The 20,953-nt window shown below is 37.2% G+C and overlaps 1 pseudogene; it reads left to right on the top strand.

Annotated features, from left to right (window-relative positions):
• Window positions 1–13,886: 13,886 nt before the first annotated feature.
• LOC116892434 lies at window positions 13,887–16,057 on the top strand (annotated as a pseudogene).
• The last annotated feature ends 4,896 nt before the right edge of the window (window positions 16,058–20,953 follow it).

Genomic DNA, 20,953 nt, shown 5'->3' with positions numbered 1-20,953 from the left:
GTGAATACCAAGTGTGTTTTTCTGTGATTGAATAACCTCACTAAGGATAATATTTTCTAGTTCCATCCATTTGCCTATGAATTTCATGAAGTCCTTGTTTTTGATAGGTGAGTAGTACCATTGTGTAGATGTACCACATTTTTTTAATCCATTCTTCTGTTGAAGGGCATCTGGGTTCTTTCCAGCTTCTGGCTATTATAAATAAGGCTGCTATGAACATAATGGAGCATGTGTCTTTGTTGTATGTTGGAGCAACTTTGGGGTATATACCCAAGAGAGGTATAGCTGGGTCCTCAGGTAGTTCAATGTCCAATTTTCTGAGGAACCTCCAGACTGATTTCCAGAGTTGTACCAGTTTGCAATCCCACCAACAATGGAGGAGTGTTGCTCTTTCTCCACATCCTTGCCAGCATCTGCTGTCACCTGAGTTTTTGATCTTAGCCATTCTCACTGGTGTGAGGTAGAATCTCATGGTTATTTTGATTTGCATTTCCCTGATGACTAAGGATGTTGAACATTTCTTTAGGTGCTTTTTGGCCATTCGATAATCCTCAGCTGAGAATGTTTTGTTTACCCCATTTTTAATAGGGTGATATGGCTCTCTGGAGTCTAATTTCTTGAGTTCTTTGTATATTTTGGATATTAGCCCTCTATTAGATGTAGGATTGGTAAAGATCTTTTCCCTATCTGTTGGTTGCTGTTTTGTTCTAACAACAGTGTCCTTTGCCTTACAGAAGCTTTGCAGTTTTATGAGATCCCATTTGTCGATTCTTGATCTTAGAGCATAAGCCATTGGTGTTTTGTTCAGAAAAATTTCCCCAGTGTCCATGTGTTTGAGACGCTTCCATATTTTTTCTTCTTTTAGTTTGAGTGTATCTGTTTGATGTGGAGGTCCTTGATCCACTTTGACTTAAACATTGTACATGGTGATAAAAATGGATCAATTTGCATTCTTCTACATGCTGACCTCCACTTGAACCAGAACCATTTGTTGAAAATGCTTTCTTCCATTGGATGGTTTTAGCCCCTTTGTCAAAGATCAAGTGGCTATAGGTGTGTGGGTTCATTTCTTAGTCTTCAATTCTGTTCCACTTATTTACCTGCCTGTCTCTGTACCAATACCATACAGTTTTTATGACTATTGCCATGTAATATTGCTTAAAGTCAGGGATGGTGATTCCCCCAGAAGTTCTTTTATTGCTGAGTATAGTTTTCGCTATCCTGGGTTTTTTGTTATTCCATATGAATTGGCAAATTTCTCTTTCTATCTCTATAAAGAATTGAATAGGAATTTTCATGGGGATTGCACTGAATCTGTAGATTGCTTTTGGCAAAATGGCCACCTTTACTATATTAGTCCTGCCAATCCATGAGCATGGTAGATCTTTCCATCTTCTGAGATCTTCAATTTCTTTCTTCAGAGGCTTGAAGTTCTTATCATACAGATCTTTCACTTGCTTGGTTAAAGTCACACCAAGATATTTTATGTTATTTGGGACTATTGTGAAGGGTGTCGTTTCCTTAATTTCTTTCTCAGCCTGTTTATCCTTTGAGTAGAGGAAGGCTACTGATTTGTTTGAGTTAATTTTGTACCCTGACATTTTGCTGAAGTTGTTTATCAGGTTAAGTAGTTCTCTGGTGGAACTTTTGAGGTCGCTTAAGTACACTATCATATCATCTGCAAATAGTGATATTTTGATTTCTTCCCTTACAATTTGAATCCCTCTGACCTCCCTTCACTGTCTGATTGCTCTGGCTAGGACTTCGAGTACTATATTGAATAAGTAGGGAGAGAGTGGGTAGCTTTGTCTAGTTCCTGATTTTAGTGAGATTGCTTCAGGTTTCTCTCCACTTAGTTTGATGTTAGCTACTGGTTTACTGTATATTGCTTTTACTGTGTTTAGATATAGGCCTTGAATTCCTGAACTTTCCAGGACTTTTATTATGAAGGGGTGTTGAATTTTGTCAAATGCTTGCTCAGCATTTAATGAAATGACGATGTGGTTTTTATCTTTGAGTTTGTTTATATAGTGGATTACATTGATGGATTTTCATATATTAAACCGTATCTGCATCCATGGGATGAAGCCTACTTGATCATGATGGATGATTGTTTTGATGTGTTCTTGGATTCGGTTTGCAAGAATTTTATTAAATATTTTTGCATCAATATTCATAATGGAAATTGGTCTGAAATTCTCTTTCTTTGTTGGGTCTTTGTGTGGTTTGGTGTAAGAGTAATTATGGCTTCATAGAAGGAATTTGGTAGTGCTCTGTCTGTTTCAATTTTGTGGAATATTTTAGACAGTATTGGTATGAGGTCTTCTATGAAGGTCTGATAGAATTCTGCACTGAACCCATCTGGACCTGGACTCTTTTTCGTTGGGAGACTTTTAATAACTGCTTCTATTTCTTTAGGAGTTATGGGGTTGTTTAGATGATTTATTTGTTCCTGATTTAATTTTGGTACCTGGTATCTGTCTAGAAAATTGTCCATTTCCTCCATATTTTCCAGTTTTGTTGAATTTAGGCTTTTGTAGTAGGATCTCATGATTTTTTTAATTTCTTCAGATTCTATTGTTATGTCTCCCTTTTCATTTCTGATTTTCTTAATTTGGATATACTCTCTGTGACCTCTGGTTAGTCTGGCTAAGGGTTTATCTATCTCGTTGATTTTCTCAAAGAACCAGCTCCTGCTTTTGTTGATTCTTTGTATAGTCCTTTTTGTTCCTACTTGGTTGATTTCAGCTCTGAGTTTGATTATTTCTGCCTTCTACTCCTCATGGGTTTATTTCTTTCTTTTTGTTCTAGAGCTTTAAGTTGTGCTCTCAAGCTGCTGATAAATGCTCTCTCCTGTTTCTTTTTGCAGGCACTCAAAGCTATGAGTTTTCCTCTTAGTACCATTTTCACTGAGTTCCATAAGTTTGTGAATGTTGTTTCTTCATTTTCATTAAATTCTAAGAAGTCTTTAATTTCTTTCTTTATTTCTTCCTTGACCAAGTTGTCATTGAGTAGACCATTGTTCAACTTCCATATATACATGGGCTTTCTGTTATTGTTGTTATTGAAGACCAGTCTTAGTGCGTGGTGATCTGATAGGATGCATGGGATTATTTCTATCTTCCTGTATCTGTTGAGGCCTGTTTTGTGACAGATTATATGATCAATTTTGGAGAAGGTTCCATGAGGTGCTGAGAAGAAGGTATATCCTTTTGTTTTAGGATTGAATGTTCTGTAAATATCTGCTAAATCCAATTGTTTCATAACGTCTGTTAGTTTCTCTATGTCTCAGTTTAATTTCTGTTTCCATGATCTGTCCAGTGATGAGAGTGAGGTGTTGAAATTCCCTACTATTACCGTGTGAGGTACAATGTGTGTACTTTGAGCTTTAGTAAGATTTCTTTTATGAATGTAGGTGCCCTTGCATTTGGAGCATAGATATTTAGGATTGAGAGTTCATCTTGGTGGACTTTTCCTTTGATGAACATGAAGTGTCATTCCTTATCTTTTTTAACGACTTTTGTTTGAAAGTCAATTGTATTTGATATTAGAATGTCACCCCCACCTTGTTTCTTTGGGCCATTTGCTTGGAAAATTGTTTTCCAGCCATTTCCTCTGAGGTAGTGTCTGTCTTTGTCTCTGAGGTGTATTTTCTGCATGCAGCAAAATGCTGGCTCCTTTTTTACATATCCAGTCTGTTAGTCTATGTCTTTTTATTGGGGAATTGAGTCCATTGATGTTGAGAGATATTAAAGAATAGTGATTGTCACTTCCTGTTATTTTCACTGTTAGAGGAATTATGTTTGTTTGTCTCTCTTTTGGTTTCTTTGAAAGGAAATCATATTCTTGCTTTCTGTACAGTGTAGTTTCACTCCTTGTGTTGGAGTTTTCCATCCATTACTCTTTGTAGGGCTGGATTTATAGAAAGATATTGCATAAATTTGGTTTTGTCATGGAATATCTTGGTTTCTCCATCTATTTTAATTGAAAGTTTTGCTGGATACAGTAACTTGGGCTGGCATTTGTGTTCTCTTAGGGTCCGTATGACATTCGTCCAGGATCTTCTGGCTTTCATAGTCTCTGGTGAGAAGTCTGGTGTAATTCTTATTGGTCTGCCTTTATATGTCACTTGACCTTTTTCCCTTACTGCTTTTAATAGTCTTTCTTTGTTTTGTGCATTTGGTGTTTTAACTATTTAACTATTTAAGGGATTTCTCTTCTGGTCCAATCTATTTGGAGTTCTGTAGGCTTCTTGTATGTTTATGGGCATCTCTTTCTTTAGGTTAGGGAAGTTTTCTTCTACAACTTTGTTGAATATATTTACTAGCCCCTTAAGTTGGGAGTCTTCCTTTCCTTCTATACCTATTATCCTTAGGTTTGATCTTCTAATTGTGTCCTGGATTTCCTGTATGTTTTGGGCTAGGAACTTTTTGCGTTCTACATTATCCTTGACAGTTGTGTTGATGTTTTCTATGGAATCTTCTGCCCCTGAGATTCTCTCTTCTATCTCTTGTAATCTGTTGGTGATGTTTGTGTCTACAGCTCCTTGTCCATTCCTTTGGTTTTCTATATCCAGGGTTGTCTCCCTTTGTGCTTTCTTTATTGTTTCTATTTCCTTTTCAATTCCTCCATCTGTTTGGTTGTGTTTTCCTGTAATTCTTTCAGTAATTTTTTGTGTTTCCTCTCTAAGGACTTCTACTTGTTTACTTGTGCTTTCCTGCATTTCTCTAAGGGAGTTCTTCATGTCTTTCTTAAAGTCTTCCATCATTTTCAAAAAATGTGACTTCAAATCTAAATCTTGCCTTTCTGGTGTGTTTGGATATCCAGTATTTTCTTTGGTGGGAGTACTGGGCTCTGATGATGCCAGGTAGTCTTGGTTCCTGTTGATTAGGTTCCTGTGCTTGCCTCTAGCCATTGGGCTGTCTCTGGTGTTTGCTTGTCTTGCTCTCTCTGGGAGTAACTTGGCCCTTCAGTATGCAGTGTCTTTGCCCATAGGGCCCCAGACTCAAACCATGAGAGGCAACCAATTGACTACATCAATAGCTTATATCATATTGGGAGTTGTGTAGACTATCCTAACTAGTCAAAAGGGGTTGTTTTGCTGGGTATGGGGCTTTTATTTAAAAGCATACTGAAGGCACAGTACTCAGATGATTTGAGCTGTATCTGACATAAAAGGCTCTTTTCTGCAGTCTAGCTTCCATGCTTCTGAAAAATATTATGCATGCTGGAAAGGGAGGGAAGGTATTGTCAATCCTACCCAGCTGCAATACTTACAAAAACAATAATTACAAGCACAGCAAAAATATTCATAAAGGTACAAGAAGTGACACTTGCATTTCAGGTATGTACAACATCCATCCAATTGGACTTATGGACTACTTAACAGAAAAAATAATTTGCCTAGTACTGAAATCATAGGCAGCTACCCAGGGCTATTGAAGTCATGGATCTTAGGAAAGTATCTACTGTTGCCACTTTGCTAAGCCAGCATAATTCCTTAATATATTCTAAAATTTATATTTAATATAAGTATATTTGTAATTCATATTTCTGCATTATTTTATTATAAGAAAAATTTTCACATGCCTACATGTGCAAGGCTATATAAAAATTATCTGGCAAGAAAGAGTCATGAGTGGAAAGTTTAAGAAGCCTTGATTTAGAGCAAAACTGCCATTTTGACACTCTTCATTCTGTTCTTACATCAATGTGCATGGGATTTATCTTTCTAGTGTGCCTTGTTTTCTCTTTTTGGCCTATCTTTATTTATTTGGTCCTTCTGTGGACATTGGTCTTCTTCATCCTCAATTGCATGGATAATCAGACAGAGGTCAGGGCATGGACACAAGGGAGAAAATGGATGTTGCGATCTACCTTCTTTGTGTCTTAGTCTGACAAACAATATTTCTTCATGGAGCACATTTGTAGTTCCATATTGACCTCCCCAAGGTTCAGTATTCTCAAGGAGGAAAACAATACACAATTGGCCTTTCTATTATCTCCTTGACCAAGAGACATTCCTATAATTCAGATTGCTACAACACCTTGCCTAGAGAACTACCTTGAGACAAGTTACATTTTGAGATACTCAGTTACCATATGGGGAACTGGTGCAGTCCTTCAAAGCAAAAGTTAATGTTTTGGTGCTAACTTTCTGCCATTGACAAAATATCTAAGAGAAACAATATAGAGAGAAAAATCTATTTTAGTGGTTTTAGTCCATGATCAACTGGCTCCATTGCTTCTTTTTTTTTTTTTTTATTAACTTGAATATTTCTTATATACATTTCTAGTGTTATTCCCTTTCCCGGTTTCCGGGCAAACATCCCCATCCCCCCTCCCCTTCCTTATGGGTGTTCCCCTCCCAACCCTCCCCCCATTGCCGCCCCCCCCAACAGTCTAGTTCACTGGGGTTCAGTCTTAGCAGGACCCAGGGCTTCCCCTTCCACTGGTGCTCTTACTAGGATATTCATTGCTACCTATGAGGTCAGAGTCCAGGGTCAGTCCATTTATAGTCTTTAGGTAGTGGCTTAGTCCCTGGAAGCTCTGGTTGCTTGGCATTGTTGTACATATGGGGTCTCGATCCCTTCAAGCTCTTCCAGTTCTTTCTCTGATTCCTTCAACGGGGTCCTATTCTCAGTTCAGTGGTTTGCTGCTGGCATTCGCCTCTGTATTTGCTGTATTCTGGCTGTGTCTCTCAGGAGCGATCTACATCCGGCTCCTGTCGGTCTGCACTTCTTTGCTTCATCCATCTTGTCTAATTGGGTGGCTGTATATGTATGGGCCACATGTGGGGCAGGCTCTGAATGGGTGTTCCTTCAGTCTCTGTTTTAATCTTTGCCTCTCTCTTCCCTGCCAAGGGTATTCTTTTTCCCCTTTTAAAGAAGGAGTGAAGCATTCACATTTTGATCATCCGTCTTGAGTTTCATTTGTTCTAGGCATCTAGGGTAATTCAAGCATTTGGGCTAATAGCCACTTATCAATGAGTGCATACCATGTATGTCTTTCTGTGATTGGGTTAACTCACTCAGGATGATATTTTCCAGTTCCAACCATTTGCCTACGAATTTCATAAACTCGTTGTTTTTGATAGCTGAGTAATATTCCATTGTGTAGATGTACCACAATTTCTGTATCCATTCCTCTGTTGAAGGGCATCTGGGTTCTTTCCAGCTTCTGGCTATTATAAATAAGACTGCAATGAACATAGTGGAGCACGTGTCTTTTTTATATGTTGGGGCATCTTTTGGGTATATGCCCAAGAGAGGTATAGCTGGATCCTCAGGCAGTTCAATGTCCAATTTTCTGAGGAACCTCCAGACTGATTTCCAGAATGGCTCCATTGCTTCTAAACTTGTATTGAGGCATCATGGCAGAAAGAATGGTGAAGGAACCTGCTCTATAATTTTATAAGTCATTGGTACACAGAAAGAACATACATTTCATTGTAGCCATGGAACAGAGAATGAAAGAAAAGGGACCAGGGACAAGACACACTGTTAACAAGTGAACCCACAGTGAACTACTTACTCTATTTGATCCCTACTTACCAATTACTCACTCATTTATGGATTAATGTATAGACTGGGCTAAAAAACATAAGACCAATTCAAGTCTCAACACTATTTTCCTCCAAGGAATCAGACTGTCAAATGTATGAGTCTCCAATGGTTATCTCATGCCTGAAGCAGAAAAACTTGCATCTGTTTCATATTCTCCCACCACACATTTCCTGACATCATAAAGATGTTCACCCATATTCTTAGAATTCCCCAAATAATGTCCTTCCAGTGTGATTCAAGGTACTTCTAAAACCCAGACTCAAAATAAGCAAGCAAATGAATGAGTCTAGGCAACTTGGCCAATATTCAACTAAGATGTGTGATGTTTTGCCCCCAATAATTCCTCCCTTTTAAGAAAATTTTGCTTGATTTTCTTTGTCTTTTAGCTCTATAGGTTGAACAGTGGGTAAAAAATAATAATAAAAATAATAAACTTTTAGGAGATGCATTCTGAACCACATTTTTAGTAAATCTTTGTTTGTTAGGGCATGGTGGCCCATATCATTGGATGCTCAGCGGCATGGTTATCTTTACCATTAGATAATTCTTAGTCCTTTGAGGAGCAAAAGCCAGAAATGTTTTCAAATATTACCAAATCTTTCAATATTACCCCAGTGAAGAATCTGTGCCCGAGTCAAGGTACTCAGCTAAAGCCAATCCTCTTAGATTGTAAAGATGCTGTTGTTCAGTACTTGACTTTGGATTATTATCTGAAATGTTAACACAGCAGAAAAAGTTTAGCTGTGTCTCCACCAGCATTGAATAACTGGACACTCATTGCTTATTCATTAAATAATTAAATGCACTCAATACTGTAACAGACACTTCCCCAATCACTGGTTATGCAGAATCTACCCTTTTGGGGCTTGGAGGATGACAGTACTTGAGTAACTGAGATGTTTCTAAAACATTTTGGATGATGAAAGTAAGTATGGAAACACGAATACAAGGTAAGGGGCCAGTTTTAAAGCAATTAAACCTGTTATATTTAGGAATATATGCATATATGCATATATAAACACCTATAAGTATGAAATAGCAATTAACAAAAAGCAGGTCATGAATTTGAAGGAACACAGGGAGAGTTACATGGAAGTCTTTCTAAAAGATAAGAGAAGATAAATGTTGTAATTAAATTATAAAGTGAAAAACAAATAAGAGAAAATGAAAGAAACAAGTAATTATCTCAATATAATTTCTAGGCGTGAAGGAAAACAAAATAGTAAAGAAACTTTTTAGGAAAAGGTGGGATTTTGTTAATTGTTGGTAGCGAGAAATAAATAATATTTTTGTTTCCTTAAAGGAATATTTATTGCAATTATCTTTTGTTAGGAGTTATGGTATAGTTGGCAAATTAGACATGAAAACAAAAAGAAACAATTATTTTTTTTCAAAAGATTGTGGCAAAAACAAATTGTTAGCTGGGGATTTGGATATATATGAAATTCTCATGTATGAAATTCCTAAAAGAAATAGAAAATTTTTCTAGTTTTCAAAAAAAAGGGTATATTATATGCATGCTAACACACATTAAAGTATTATTGGTGTAAGAATTGTATCACTCAATGCTACTTTGGGCATACATTCTACATAACCAATCTACAGACTCATTCATCATGTAAGCTAATACAGTTTATTGTTGTTGATGCTGCTACTTTACTATACCTTAAATTATAACAGTCCAACATACAATAAAATGATCCAATCCTGTAAGTTAAAAAAAAGACGAATTTAAACAGCGTCTTATTTGCTTCTATAGTCCAATAGCATTTTTCATAATATTAAAAAGATTAAATTTATGATACTTTTATTTATAAGACATCTCTTGTTGGGAGCCTCATATCAGCTGGTGTATGCAGCCTGGTTGGTGATCCAGTGTCTGAGAGATCTCAGGGGTTCAGGTAAATTGAGACTGCTGGTCCTCCTACAAGGTTGCCCTCCTTCTCAGCTTCCTCCAGCTTTTTCCTAATTCAACAGAGGGGTCAGCAGCTTCTGTCCATTGGTTGGGTGCACACATCTGCATCTGACTCCTTCAGCTGCTTTCTGGGTCCTTCGGAGGACAGTCATATTAGGTCCCTTTTTGTGAGTGCTCCATAGCCTTAGTAATGGTGTCAGACCTCGGGGCTTCCCTTCAGCTGGATTCTACTTTGGGCCTGTCACGGGACCTTCTTTTCCTTCTTTCCATCCCTGCAGTTCTTTCAGACAGAAACAATTATGGGTCAGAGTTTTGATTGTGGCATAGCAACCCCATCTCTCACTTGATGTCCTGTCTTTCTGCTGGAGGTGGGCTCAACAAGTTCCCTCTTCCCACTGTAGGGTTTTTTTTTTTATCTTGGGTCCCTCACTTTGAGTCCTGAGAGTCTCCTACCTCCCAGGTCTCTGGTACATTCTGGAGGGTCCTCCCAATCAAGCAGCATACACCAGCTGAGATGAGGCCCCCAACACACATATACAGCAGAAGACTCCCGGGTCTGGGTTCAGTTAGAGAAGATGCACCCAACCCTCAAGAGACTGGAAGCCCCAAGAAGTTTAGAGGTCTGGCAGGGTGGGGACATCCTTGTGGAGACAGAGGGGAGGGGAGAAGGTATGGGATGTGGATTAGTTGGAGGGTAGACCAGGAGGGGAATAAAATCTGGAGTGTAAAAATACATACATACATACATACATACATACATACATACATACATACATACATAAATCTTTTGTTCACAAGTCACCAGTTCTTTCCTTCATCTCTTCCTCGCTTATGTTAGGACCTGTAAGAATGCATCTTATCTCAGGTATATCTTTCTGCCAATACTTTATAAACTGAAATCTGCTAAGATTTCACCTTGTTATTTTAAAAGTAGAGATGACATTTGACATAGATGACTATTATCATAATTAGGTATGTTAAATGTAAAGATGCAACATACACCAAGCTCAAATTTCACTGTAATTGTTTTCCTACCCTTCTTCTACTATGTGATTTTGAAATGAGAAGGACCACAAGCAGTATATTTGGAGTGTCTTTACCCTTATGCTTGTTTAAAAAGACTCAAGATTGTGTGTAGACAGAGAGAGGCAGAGACAGAGACAGAGATAGACAGAGAGACAGAGACAGAGATAGACAGAGATAGTCAGAGACAAAGACAGAGACAGAGAGGGTCAGGGTAATGTTGTATGGATTGGGGACCAGTTGGGGAAGAAGATGCACATAGTTTAAACATATTGGAGTAAAATCTCAAATATAAAATCAAAACTACAAATCACCAAAAAAAAGTACCATTTACTATATAGTTTAATTAACAAGTACTGTTCAGAATTCTTTGACCCTCATTATCGTCAAACAACACATTCAAGAATCATATTCTTTTCCATCTCATTTCAGAGCCCAAGATTCACTCTAATTCTTTAAGCTGTGATCTGTATCTTATTAATTTTCATTGAATCTCTTTTATCAACTAGTTTGTTTGAATCGAATGTATCATATTGTAAGAATCCTCTTTAATTCTTCTTCTAGATCATAATTCGAAGAACATTACCCTGACCCTCTCTGTCTCTCTGTCTATCTCTGTCTCTGTCTCTGCCTCTCTTTGTCATTCACACATGCGCGCGCGCGCGCACACACACACACACACACACACACTTTACACTGGTTTTACCATGCTCTTAAATTTCTTGGAAGCCAGTAGAAAAAATACACAAAACTGAACTAAAATGTGGGAAATACAGATTTCTGAAAATCAGAACTTAACAGTGCATTCTGCCCCTACATATTGACATTTATTACCTTAATCTTGGAAAGAATCCTCTACAGCTTCACTCATCAAGGGCATGCTGGGAAGTTATACATTTGCCCATCATGAGGATGTTGTAGCAGGAATTTTCTTTCATTAAAAGCAGTCACACAGGAGGAAAAAATCTGAAACTATTTTCAAACAGTGAACAATAGGAAACATTCAAGATTATCACTCCTAGGGACAGGGAAGACAGGTGAATCAAGCGTTGTGGGCATGTGTGCTCTGTGCCTACAGGTGTTATTCAGACTGAGGGTCACCAGGAAAGTTCTAATGACAATAGTGGCCCAGTGAATAAAAGAGATACAATTTGAAGCATCTAAAGTGACTAGAATCTGTGGGAATGAGAGAGTTATGCAGAAAAACATGATTATAGACTTTCACATGAACTGTCTCAAGTTTGACTGAATACTATTAGCTGCTTTTTAAGGTGATCTTCTAAAGGGCCAGAAACAAACAACTCCTAGAAGGATGTGAGTTGCAAAATTTTCCCTAATTCCTGTCCCAGAGCTGAGACCAGAATTTCCAGGCTGAAGTATAATTGCACTCTGTCTAAACAAAGTAAAGAAAATTTGTTGAAAATTACACCATTCAGTAGAAATTTCAGAAGGCTGTCACTTCAACTGTGCATGAAAATAGCACTGGAAATCAGGCCACTTTGAAAACACCTGAGAAAGTTAAGCTATATGTTACATTGCTGTTAAGCATATAAATTTCCACGTTCTCTTAAAAAAAAAAACAAATCTAAGAAAACGTAACTGTAATATTCACAATGTACAGTATTCACAGGCAGCACCTGTACTTATCCCTCTACTCACAAAGAGGGAACTTTATACAAATGTCATTCTGGTGTAAGAGGAAAAGAAATGAACAGAAAGTAAGTTTCAGTGGTGCATAGATACTGGAGTGACCAGCAGTGTTCTATTTGGACTTAAGGTATCTGTCTTAACAGAAGGGAAATAGTGCCTGGTAATGGAAGCCTATTCAACTACTTAGAAGTAGTGTGATCATAGAGAAGATCTATAACCACTTTACAGAACTAGTATAGTTTCTAGTTAAACATATGTCCTTACACTCCCCATAAGTGTAACTCTCACCCCTCATCATTTAAAAGATGCAACCAACCACAATAAATGCAAAAGAGGACTGATTATGGGGTACCCAGACCCAATGGATATATCTAAAACACAACTCCTGCACTAAAGTTAAGGGAACATAATGGAAAGAGAAATCAGAAAAACTAAGAGGATCAGGAAGTCTATTGATAGATTGTGTCTCCTAGATGTGACCCTCAAGCTACATAAATGATATCTCAATAAAATGGTTGCTTAAATAGGTCCTGACAATACCAAAAACCATGCTAACATAGAAGGGGGAATATCACTGGTCACCAACCATACAGAAAAAGAGATAAAGGCAGCTAAGAACTGCGGAGAGATGGAAAATTAGCTGCCCTCAGAAAGCAGCCACCTAATTGTTCATCCAATTGCAAGTGATAAGCCCTGAAATGACATACATGCAATCAACACTAACCTGATCATGCAGGTTGTACTTGCATATGTATCATTTATACACATACATAATAGTAGCAATTAAAGTAAGAGAGACCAAGAGCGTGAGATAGAGTGAGGAAAGTGTATGAAGGGTTTGGGGGAAAGATATAACTATGTTTTAATTTAAAAGTATAAAAATAGATAACAAATAATCACATGCAGTGTCGTTCTAGAGTCACACTTGCTAACAATCATAATGTCACTCATTTTCTTCATGTTGCTGGACCCTGTCTCTGAATTCTGGTTCATTGGCCTTCAATGTGTCTTGTGCTGGCTACAATTACATTCTGTCATAAAATACTAATAATTTTTCGGAACTTATTCAAATTTATGAACTTTGGTGGAAAAAAATAATATTCTTATAGCAGTTTCTAAGCCATTAAATAATTTTTTCTGCTCTGCTCAATGGACTGTCTCCTGCTTTATATTTTGTTTTTGTAACTTGGCTGTATGGATATGTGTAAAAGCTATGTTTTTCCTTTCATATCTTCTAGTGTCTTCAGGAAGGACAGAATAAGATTAGTATGCATTAGTATTAATATACATCAGACATACTTTTAAATAAAAATACAACTTTGATTAAATAGATTAAATAAATTCAAAGGATGAAAAAAGAGTTGATATGGTGGAATTCCTGTAATTCTATTACTTCTGGAGAAGTAGACACAGGAAGACTGGGAATTATAGGCTAGCTTCAGCTACATGGAGAGTTTAAGCCTAGGTTAGCTATATGAGGTCATATGACATCAAATGCCACTTTTTGGCATATTTAATATAGTACTGCTAGATAAAATGCTAGATTCTGAGTTAAATATGTCCCATGAAACTTTTCAACATATTGATACTTTTAAAAATCCTTGAAAATAAGGATGTAACTCACTTCGTAGAATGATTGCCTATAACCCCAGTGTTCAGGGGAAGGTGAGGTAGGAAGGTTAGAAGCTCATGTTCATCCTTGGCAAATTGGGTTGAAGGACAGACTAAGCGACATGACACCGTACCTTGATCCAAGTAAGGTAACATCATAACAATTCTCGCCTAGAAATACAGGACGATGTAGGAGTTAGAAACAGAATGAGTTAAAGCTTTATTTCTGAAATTCTTAAATAGTCTGAGTTCTGCTACCTTGATAGCACCCATTCCTGTTAGGTTGGGAATGCAAAATTTCTTCTCTTACAAAATGATTACCACATCTATCTGGTCAAACCACAGATTATTTTTTCTGCCCACAAAGGAATATTTTAACTGCCTCTTGCAACATTTGTTCCTGTAAATATGAGTAATTGTGGTGAAAATTCCCATTGTTAGGTAAATTGAAATATCACCCTGTAATGGTCATGTAGACTACTTCAACACTGTTACCTAACATATAAAAACTGTGAAAAATGTGGGTTACCTCTAAACATTTGCAATGTATCATCTTAGACAACATCATATGTGAACAGAGCTGTGTTCCCTCTCTCCCAGGTGCTGTCTGATTCTTTACTAGTCAGTATTTTCACAGCAGTATAACGAGGGTTATATTGACCGCTCTGTAAGAGAGTATGTCTACAATATCAAGGCAGTCAAGACACAAACAAGGAAACAACCATAAGAACAATACTCAGAGGAGTCAAACATACAATCCAAAGCTTATTTAAAATGTCCATTTTTCAGACAAACTGCAGAGAAACATGGAAAGCAACCATATTTAGGGAACACAGTGGTAACTAGAGATTGTCTCTGAGGAGAAAAACACGATGTGGTTAGTAGATAATTCAAGGCAGATATTATAAATATGTTCAAAGAACTAATGAAAGCCATGTTAAAAAATGGAAGTATTATGATAGCTATTCACCAAATAAGACATAAATTATTTAGAATAACCAAATGAAAAATTTAAAGACAAAACACTATGTAGTGTTTCTAAAAAGCTATTACTGGAGCAATAAGGCTTCACAGGACTTAGGTGGTAGAAAAAATTAAGTACTTAGAAGTTTATATGTGAAAAACTACACACCAAGTTTAGTTTGGGAGGAAACAAATGGAACAATAAAGTAATAAAGAACTGAAAAGAAATAACCTCAAAGATTTGAGAAAAAAACATGTAGGCACTCTGGATGCCTAAATGTTGGAGAAGAAAAAAGTAATAGGTAGCAAAGTTTTTAAAATAATAGTTAAGATACCTCAAAATTGTGCTGAAGTACTAATTTGGACATGTAAGATTCTCAGCACAACCTAAGCAGGAGAGGCATGAGGAAGTCCACAGCTAAAAAACGCACACTCAGCTGTTGGAAGCTGTGAAGAAGAGTCTGAAAGCAGCAGGAAAATAGAGCTCATCACTCCAGAGACCACAATCGACAGATAATTTACATTCGCAAAATGACTTCTCAAAAGAGGAAATAAAATTATATGACACAATAGTTAACTATCCCAAGGGTTCTCCCAAATACTCTTGAACCTAATGGACCACGAAAGATTACGGGATAAATAGTCAAGTATGAAAATCCATCGCAACCCTATGCATGAGGCACTTAAGTTGAATTTGAGAATTTAAAAAAAAATCTACCTCAAACAGTCCTTAAAAATCAAATACGAGGCTTTGCAGACTCTGCTGTCGCCTGTCACTGCTTGCTGCAGCCAAGGTCAACCCCTCCATGTTCTCTCACATCACAACAGATGGAGAGCCCCTGTGCCGCGTCTCCTCTCTGTTTGCCAAGTTCCAAAGACAACAGAAAACTTCCGTGCTCTGAGAACTGGAAAGAAAGGATTTAGCTATAAGCTTTCCTCCTTCCACAGAATTATTCCAGGTTTCACGTGCCAGCGTGGTGACTCCACGCCATAATGGCACTGGCGGCCGGTCTACCTACGGAGAGAAATTTGAGGATGAGAACTTCACCCTGAAGCATACAAGTCCTGGCATCTTGTCCATGGCAAATGCTGGACCAAACACAAACGGTTCCCAGTTTTGTTTTGCTTTGTTTTGTTTTGCTTTGTTTTGTTTTGTTTTGTTTTGTTTTGTTTTATCTGCACTGCCGAGACTGAATGGCTCGATGGCAGGCATGTGGTCTTTGGGAAGATAAGAGAAGGCATGGACATCGTGGAAGCCATGGAGTCCAGGAATGGTAAGATCAGCAAGACGATCATCGAGTCTGATGTGAACAACTCTAATTTCTTTTGAATTGCAGGCATTTTACCCACCAAACCACTCCTTCTGTAGCTTAGGAGAGCGCCCCCACCCCATATGCTCACAGTGTCCTGTAATTCCTGCTCCCACTAAAGTTCTTTGGGTTCCATATTTTCCTCGTTCCCCTCCAAGTCTAGCTGGATTGCAAAGTTTAGTTTATGATCATGAATAAAAATGAAATAAAAAATTAAGTATTTATACATGTCTATGTGTGAAAAACTACAAACCAAGTCTTTACTTTTTCTAAGAAAGATTATTTTCAAGGAAATTTATTATAAGAATATACTTGTCATTTTATATTTTTAAATAAATGAAAAATGGAATATATGGTTCATTTGTGTTATAATTTGGCTGTAAAACACTGTGTTTCTCTTGATATACACACAAAATTTCACACACACACACACACAAAAATGAGCAATGCAAAGCCACAAGCACAAGAAAAAATAAGCTATATGATAATAACAATAGAAGGTGAATTCAACAAATGCAAGGTTGGCTTAATATAAGAGCAATTGTGACAGTAAATTCCATATAAAGATAATAAAAAGCAATTAAGTAAAAATACAATTATCTGAATAGGAAAAAAAAATTGAAAACCATCTGATACCCAGGCAAGAATAAATGCTCCATCTTATAAAGCATACGCCTAGAACAATCTATGATTAGTACTCTATATCTTGACAAAAGCCTGATTATGCCCCTTAAAGCTGGACATAGGCTCTCAGCACTTCTAGTCAATGTATTACGACATTATAAGAAAGCTATGGGAAGCTACCTTGGAAAGAAAGAGGGAAAACTATATTTGTGAATACAATATACAACATATACTCTTGAATCCACATTTTCATAAAGGTACTACAAGTAATAAAATGAGCTCATCATGGTCAAGATACCCAAGGTAGATACAAGTATTTAATATCTATGTATCAACAATAGATCAATTCTATATGAAATTAAAAAAAATAATTCCATTCACAAAAAGCTTCCAAAGGGGCAAAGAATTAAATCTAATAAAAGAATTGCAAGGGGCTGGAGAGATGGCTCAGTGGTTTATAGCTCTTCCACAGTTGCTGAGTTCAGTTCTCAGCATCCTCAATGTTGGCTCATAACCATCCGTATTGAGATCCGATACCCTCTTCTGGTATGTCTGAAGACAGCTACAGTGTACTCATATACATAAAACAAATAAATAAATCTTTTTTAAAAGAGAATTAAAAGTTGTACATAGGAAATGACAACAATTTTCACAAGAAATGAAAAACATTTAAATAGACAAAAAATTCATATTCAATCTTGGCAAGGCTAAAACTTACCTCAGATAATCTATAAGTTCAAAGCAGTCGCTAGGAAAGTGAAAAGAGGTGAGTATTTTATAGAAATTGAAAAGTTGTTTCTAAAATTTATCTTGAAATACAAATTTACACAAAATAAGTGAACTCATTGTGGAATAAAGTAACAAAGTTAGAAGTGTTCATATATCCAATTCAAACCTTACTGTAATTATACAGGAATCAAAACAGTGTAGAACTTGGAATAGGGTGGAAATCAAAGGAGCAGGTTTGGGAGTTCAGAAGTAAGTTCTTAGATCTATAGTTTCTGATCTTCATAAAAGGTGTCAAGGTCCATTTATGGGAGAAAAGAGTCATTTCAACAATAGGCATGAGATAACTGGAAACCACTATGTAGAATGAGGAAGTTACATCTTTAATTCATACAACTCATAAAGCTAACTCAAAATAAATAACAAGCTACATGGTAAATATCTAAAACTGAAGAGCTTTTAGAAGAACACAAATTAGAATATATATTTCCTTGAACTCACAGAAATTCTCCTAGCTCTGACTCCAGAGTTCTAGGAGTAAAACACCACTATGCTCATCAGGAAAACGTTCTTAAGTTAGGAAAAATTCTGAGATACAACAAATACAGATGATTGCTAGAGGAAAGGAAGGTAAGATGTGTGGGACATATCATGTGAATTAATTTGTTTGTGCTTCAGAACACCCTAGAAAATAAAGGAAATTAAAACACAGGTCAATAGATTGGGAGAAATTGTCTCCAACTTATATATCTAATATAGATAAATTCCCTATTCCCATCATATATGAAGAACCCTTATAGCTTCCAACTGAAACATTTAACAATGCAACAACTTGGAAGAATCAGATCCTTCACACACACACACATACACACACACCCACACCCACACCCACACACACACACACACACACACACACACCAAGCAATTAAGTGGAAGCTAAGTCACTGTATCTGTTTGCAGGAGTTTGAATGCTACATGTCTCTAACATCTCTTTAAACTCTCACAGTGCTGTTTATTTCCAATATTGTTCTTCAGTGCTTATACATACTGCATTGTCATTGTCCTTATATGTGCATGGCTGGACAAGGTCACTAAGCAGTATTTTATAATCCTTCATAAAGGAAAAGCCTAGTACAGTACATTGCACATAGTGGCAATTAAATGGACATGATTAGGGAATGAAAAGAAAGTAACAGGCCCTCAATTAAGCATCACATAAATGAAGGCAGAATGGAAAAACTATCAAATTTGTCCTTCCATGTCTACAAATGGAAGTTTTAAACATCTTTTGCTGATAATTCTTATTCCTAGTAAATTCCATTGAGCACTGTTATAGAGAATTGGGTATTTATATAGAGTTCTCGAAAGTTGTATTCCACGTAGGTTACTTTACTTAGAAATACCTTTTGGGTGTGCTTACTTGACTAAGATTAACAATCAACTTCAAATTCTAGTGTACATTCTAAAGCAGCTGAGACTGCCTTCGGTCAATCCATGAAAACACTGAGAAATCAGAGAACTAAATATCAAGTCAGAGGTACCATAAAAATGCCACAGCCCAGGATTCATACTGTTTAGCCCTGGCACATAGTCTATCAAATCAATTATTTCCAATCTGATCATTTTTAAAATTTATGTTTAGCCAAAGAGTAAAATATAATGGCTCTCTGAACTAAATGTGCATACAAAGCAAATAAGTAGTCATTAATTATGCATGGCATTGCGTACCAATTATTTGTGAAGAAGCCTGAGAGTGTTATAAATATGATCTCATTAGTTTTCTCAAGCTCTCCATGAGCATGAGAGGTAATCATTATTATCTCTATATTTAACATATTACTATATTAATAAAAACTGTGTACACTATTATACTTTGCTATTTGGAAGGATTGCAACCCCTGAGCTTTCTAAAACCAAGGCTTTCTCTAAGTAACTGAGAAAGACTTTCATGTGCTCTGAGAAACTCTACTGTCACAACCTCTGCCCCCTTGTGGCTGATACGAGAAGGTGCGGCAGGCAGCCGGATGGGCCCAGCCACTGGTAACTCGGGCAGCAGTGGAGATGAGTCAGCTCCAGCTGCCTCTCCATGGATGCTGAACTCCCATTGCTGCTGCCTGAGAACACCATGTTATATTAGGAATTTTAGTGTTTATATTGAAGTGTTACTAATTTGGAGAACAGACAGTGTTGGCTTGGGAAAAAAAAAGGCAAATGTGGACAAGGGGAGGAGGAACAAACAGAGGGAGAAAAGGATACAGTCAGAGAGTACCATCTCTTTGAGCCAAAAATGGCCTCCAGCTGTACAGACTCCATGAGAGCATCTGACTAAGGAAAATATAACTAAGTGACTAGAGACTGGGAAAAGCTCTACCTTGGAGAGTCAGCAGAGCCACTTCCTTGTCAGAGCATGGTCTTCTTTAATGTTCATTTCTTGTAGGACAAACGGAGCCTATCATATCTGTACCCCTAAGTTATTGAATTCTGTTTCTATTGAGAATTGGCATGATCCTCAAAAACCTTTATTAATCATACATAATAAGTGACGTCTCCATTTGTGGGAATTACTTTCTCTTGATTTTGTTCTTAGGTTTTGGCACTCACTGAGGACCAAACTCAGGCACTGTGCAAGATGGATTCCAGTAACCCTTAACTTTTTTTTAACACTATAACTAGAAGGATTGTTCCTGGTATCAGGAAGGATCTACCACACCTAATCAAAACAAGAAGCTCAGTCCTTTTTGTTCCAGTCACTCCTATGATCCCTGTAACTACTATCATTTCAGAGAGGAGAAGTTCTGCCTTCTAACACAAAGTCAGATGCCCAGTGATGCAGTGTCAGCATGAAGGAACAAAAACAACTTAACAGTTCCTGTTTAAGAAGCTTCACTATGAAGTGATGTTTGCCCCAACTCTGTTCTTAATGCCTCCTTACAAGGTACTCAAGTGACCACTCTTGCTTTATGCTCACCCTGCATGATTATAACCTCTATCACAGAAGTTCATTAAGTTGGTAAATAGCTGAGTATGTCCTGAGCCTTTTAAAATAACTTTATTTAAATATATGTCATTATTTCTGTCTTAGTTAGCGTTTCTATTGCTGTTATGTAACACCATAACCAAAAGTAGCTTGGGGAGCAAAGATTTTATTTGTCTTACACACCCTGATCATGGTCTATCACTCTCAAGACAGGACATGCACCCTGGAAGCAGGGACACTATGGAGGAGTGCTGCTTACTGTCCTGCTCCACTTGGTTTGCTTAGCCTGCTTTCTGATACCATCTAGCATCAACTGCCCAGAAGTGGTACCTCCCACAGTGAGCTGGACCCAATCAAACAATGGCCCTGCAGAGTTGCCCACAGGCCAAGTCTGTGGAGGTGCTTCCTCAGGTCTTATTCCCTCTTTCCAAATATGTGTGGGTCTACGTAAAGCACTGTTATTTCTCTAATAACTTAAGAGCAATAATGGTGAAAGTGTGGTCCTGAATAGGAATTAAAGAGAAAACTCTCTTTAATCTGATATTTCTGTTTGATTGGTTTGGACATTTGAAACAGGATCTTTCTGTTT

Source organism: Rattus rattus, chromosome 1, assembly GCF_011064425.1.
Source record: "Rattus rattus isolate New Zealand chromosome 1, Rrattus_CSIRO_v1, whole genome shotgun sequence".
NCBI classification, from domain to species: Eukaryota; Metazoa; Chordata; class Mammalia; order Rodentia; family Muridae; genus Rattus; species Rattus rattus.
Note: the sequence above shows the minus strand (reverse complement) of the source record. Positions and strands in the feature narration are given on the sequence as shown.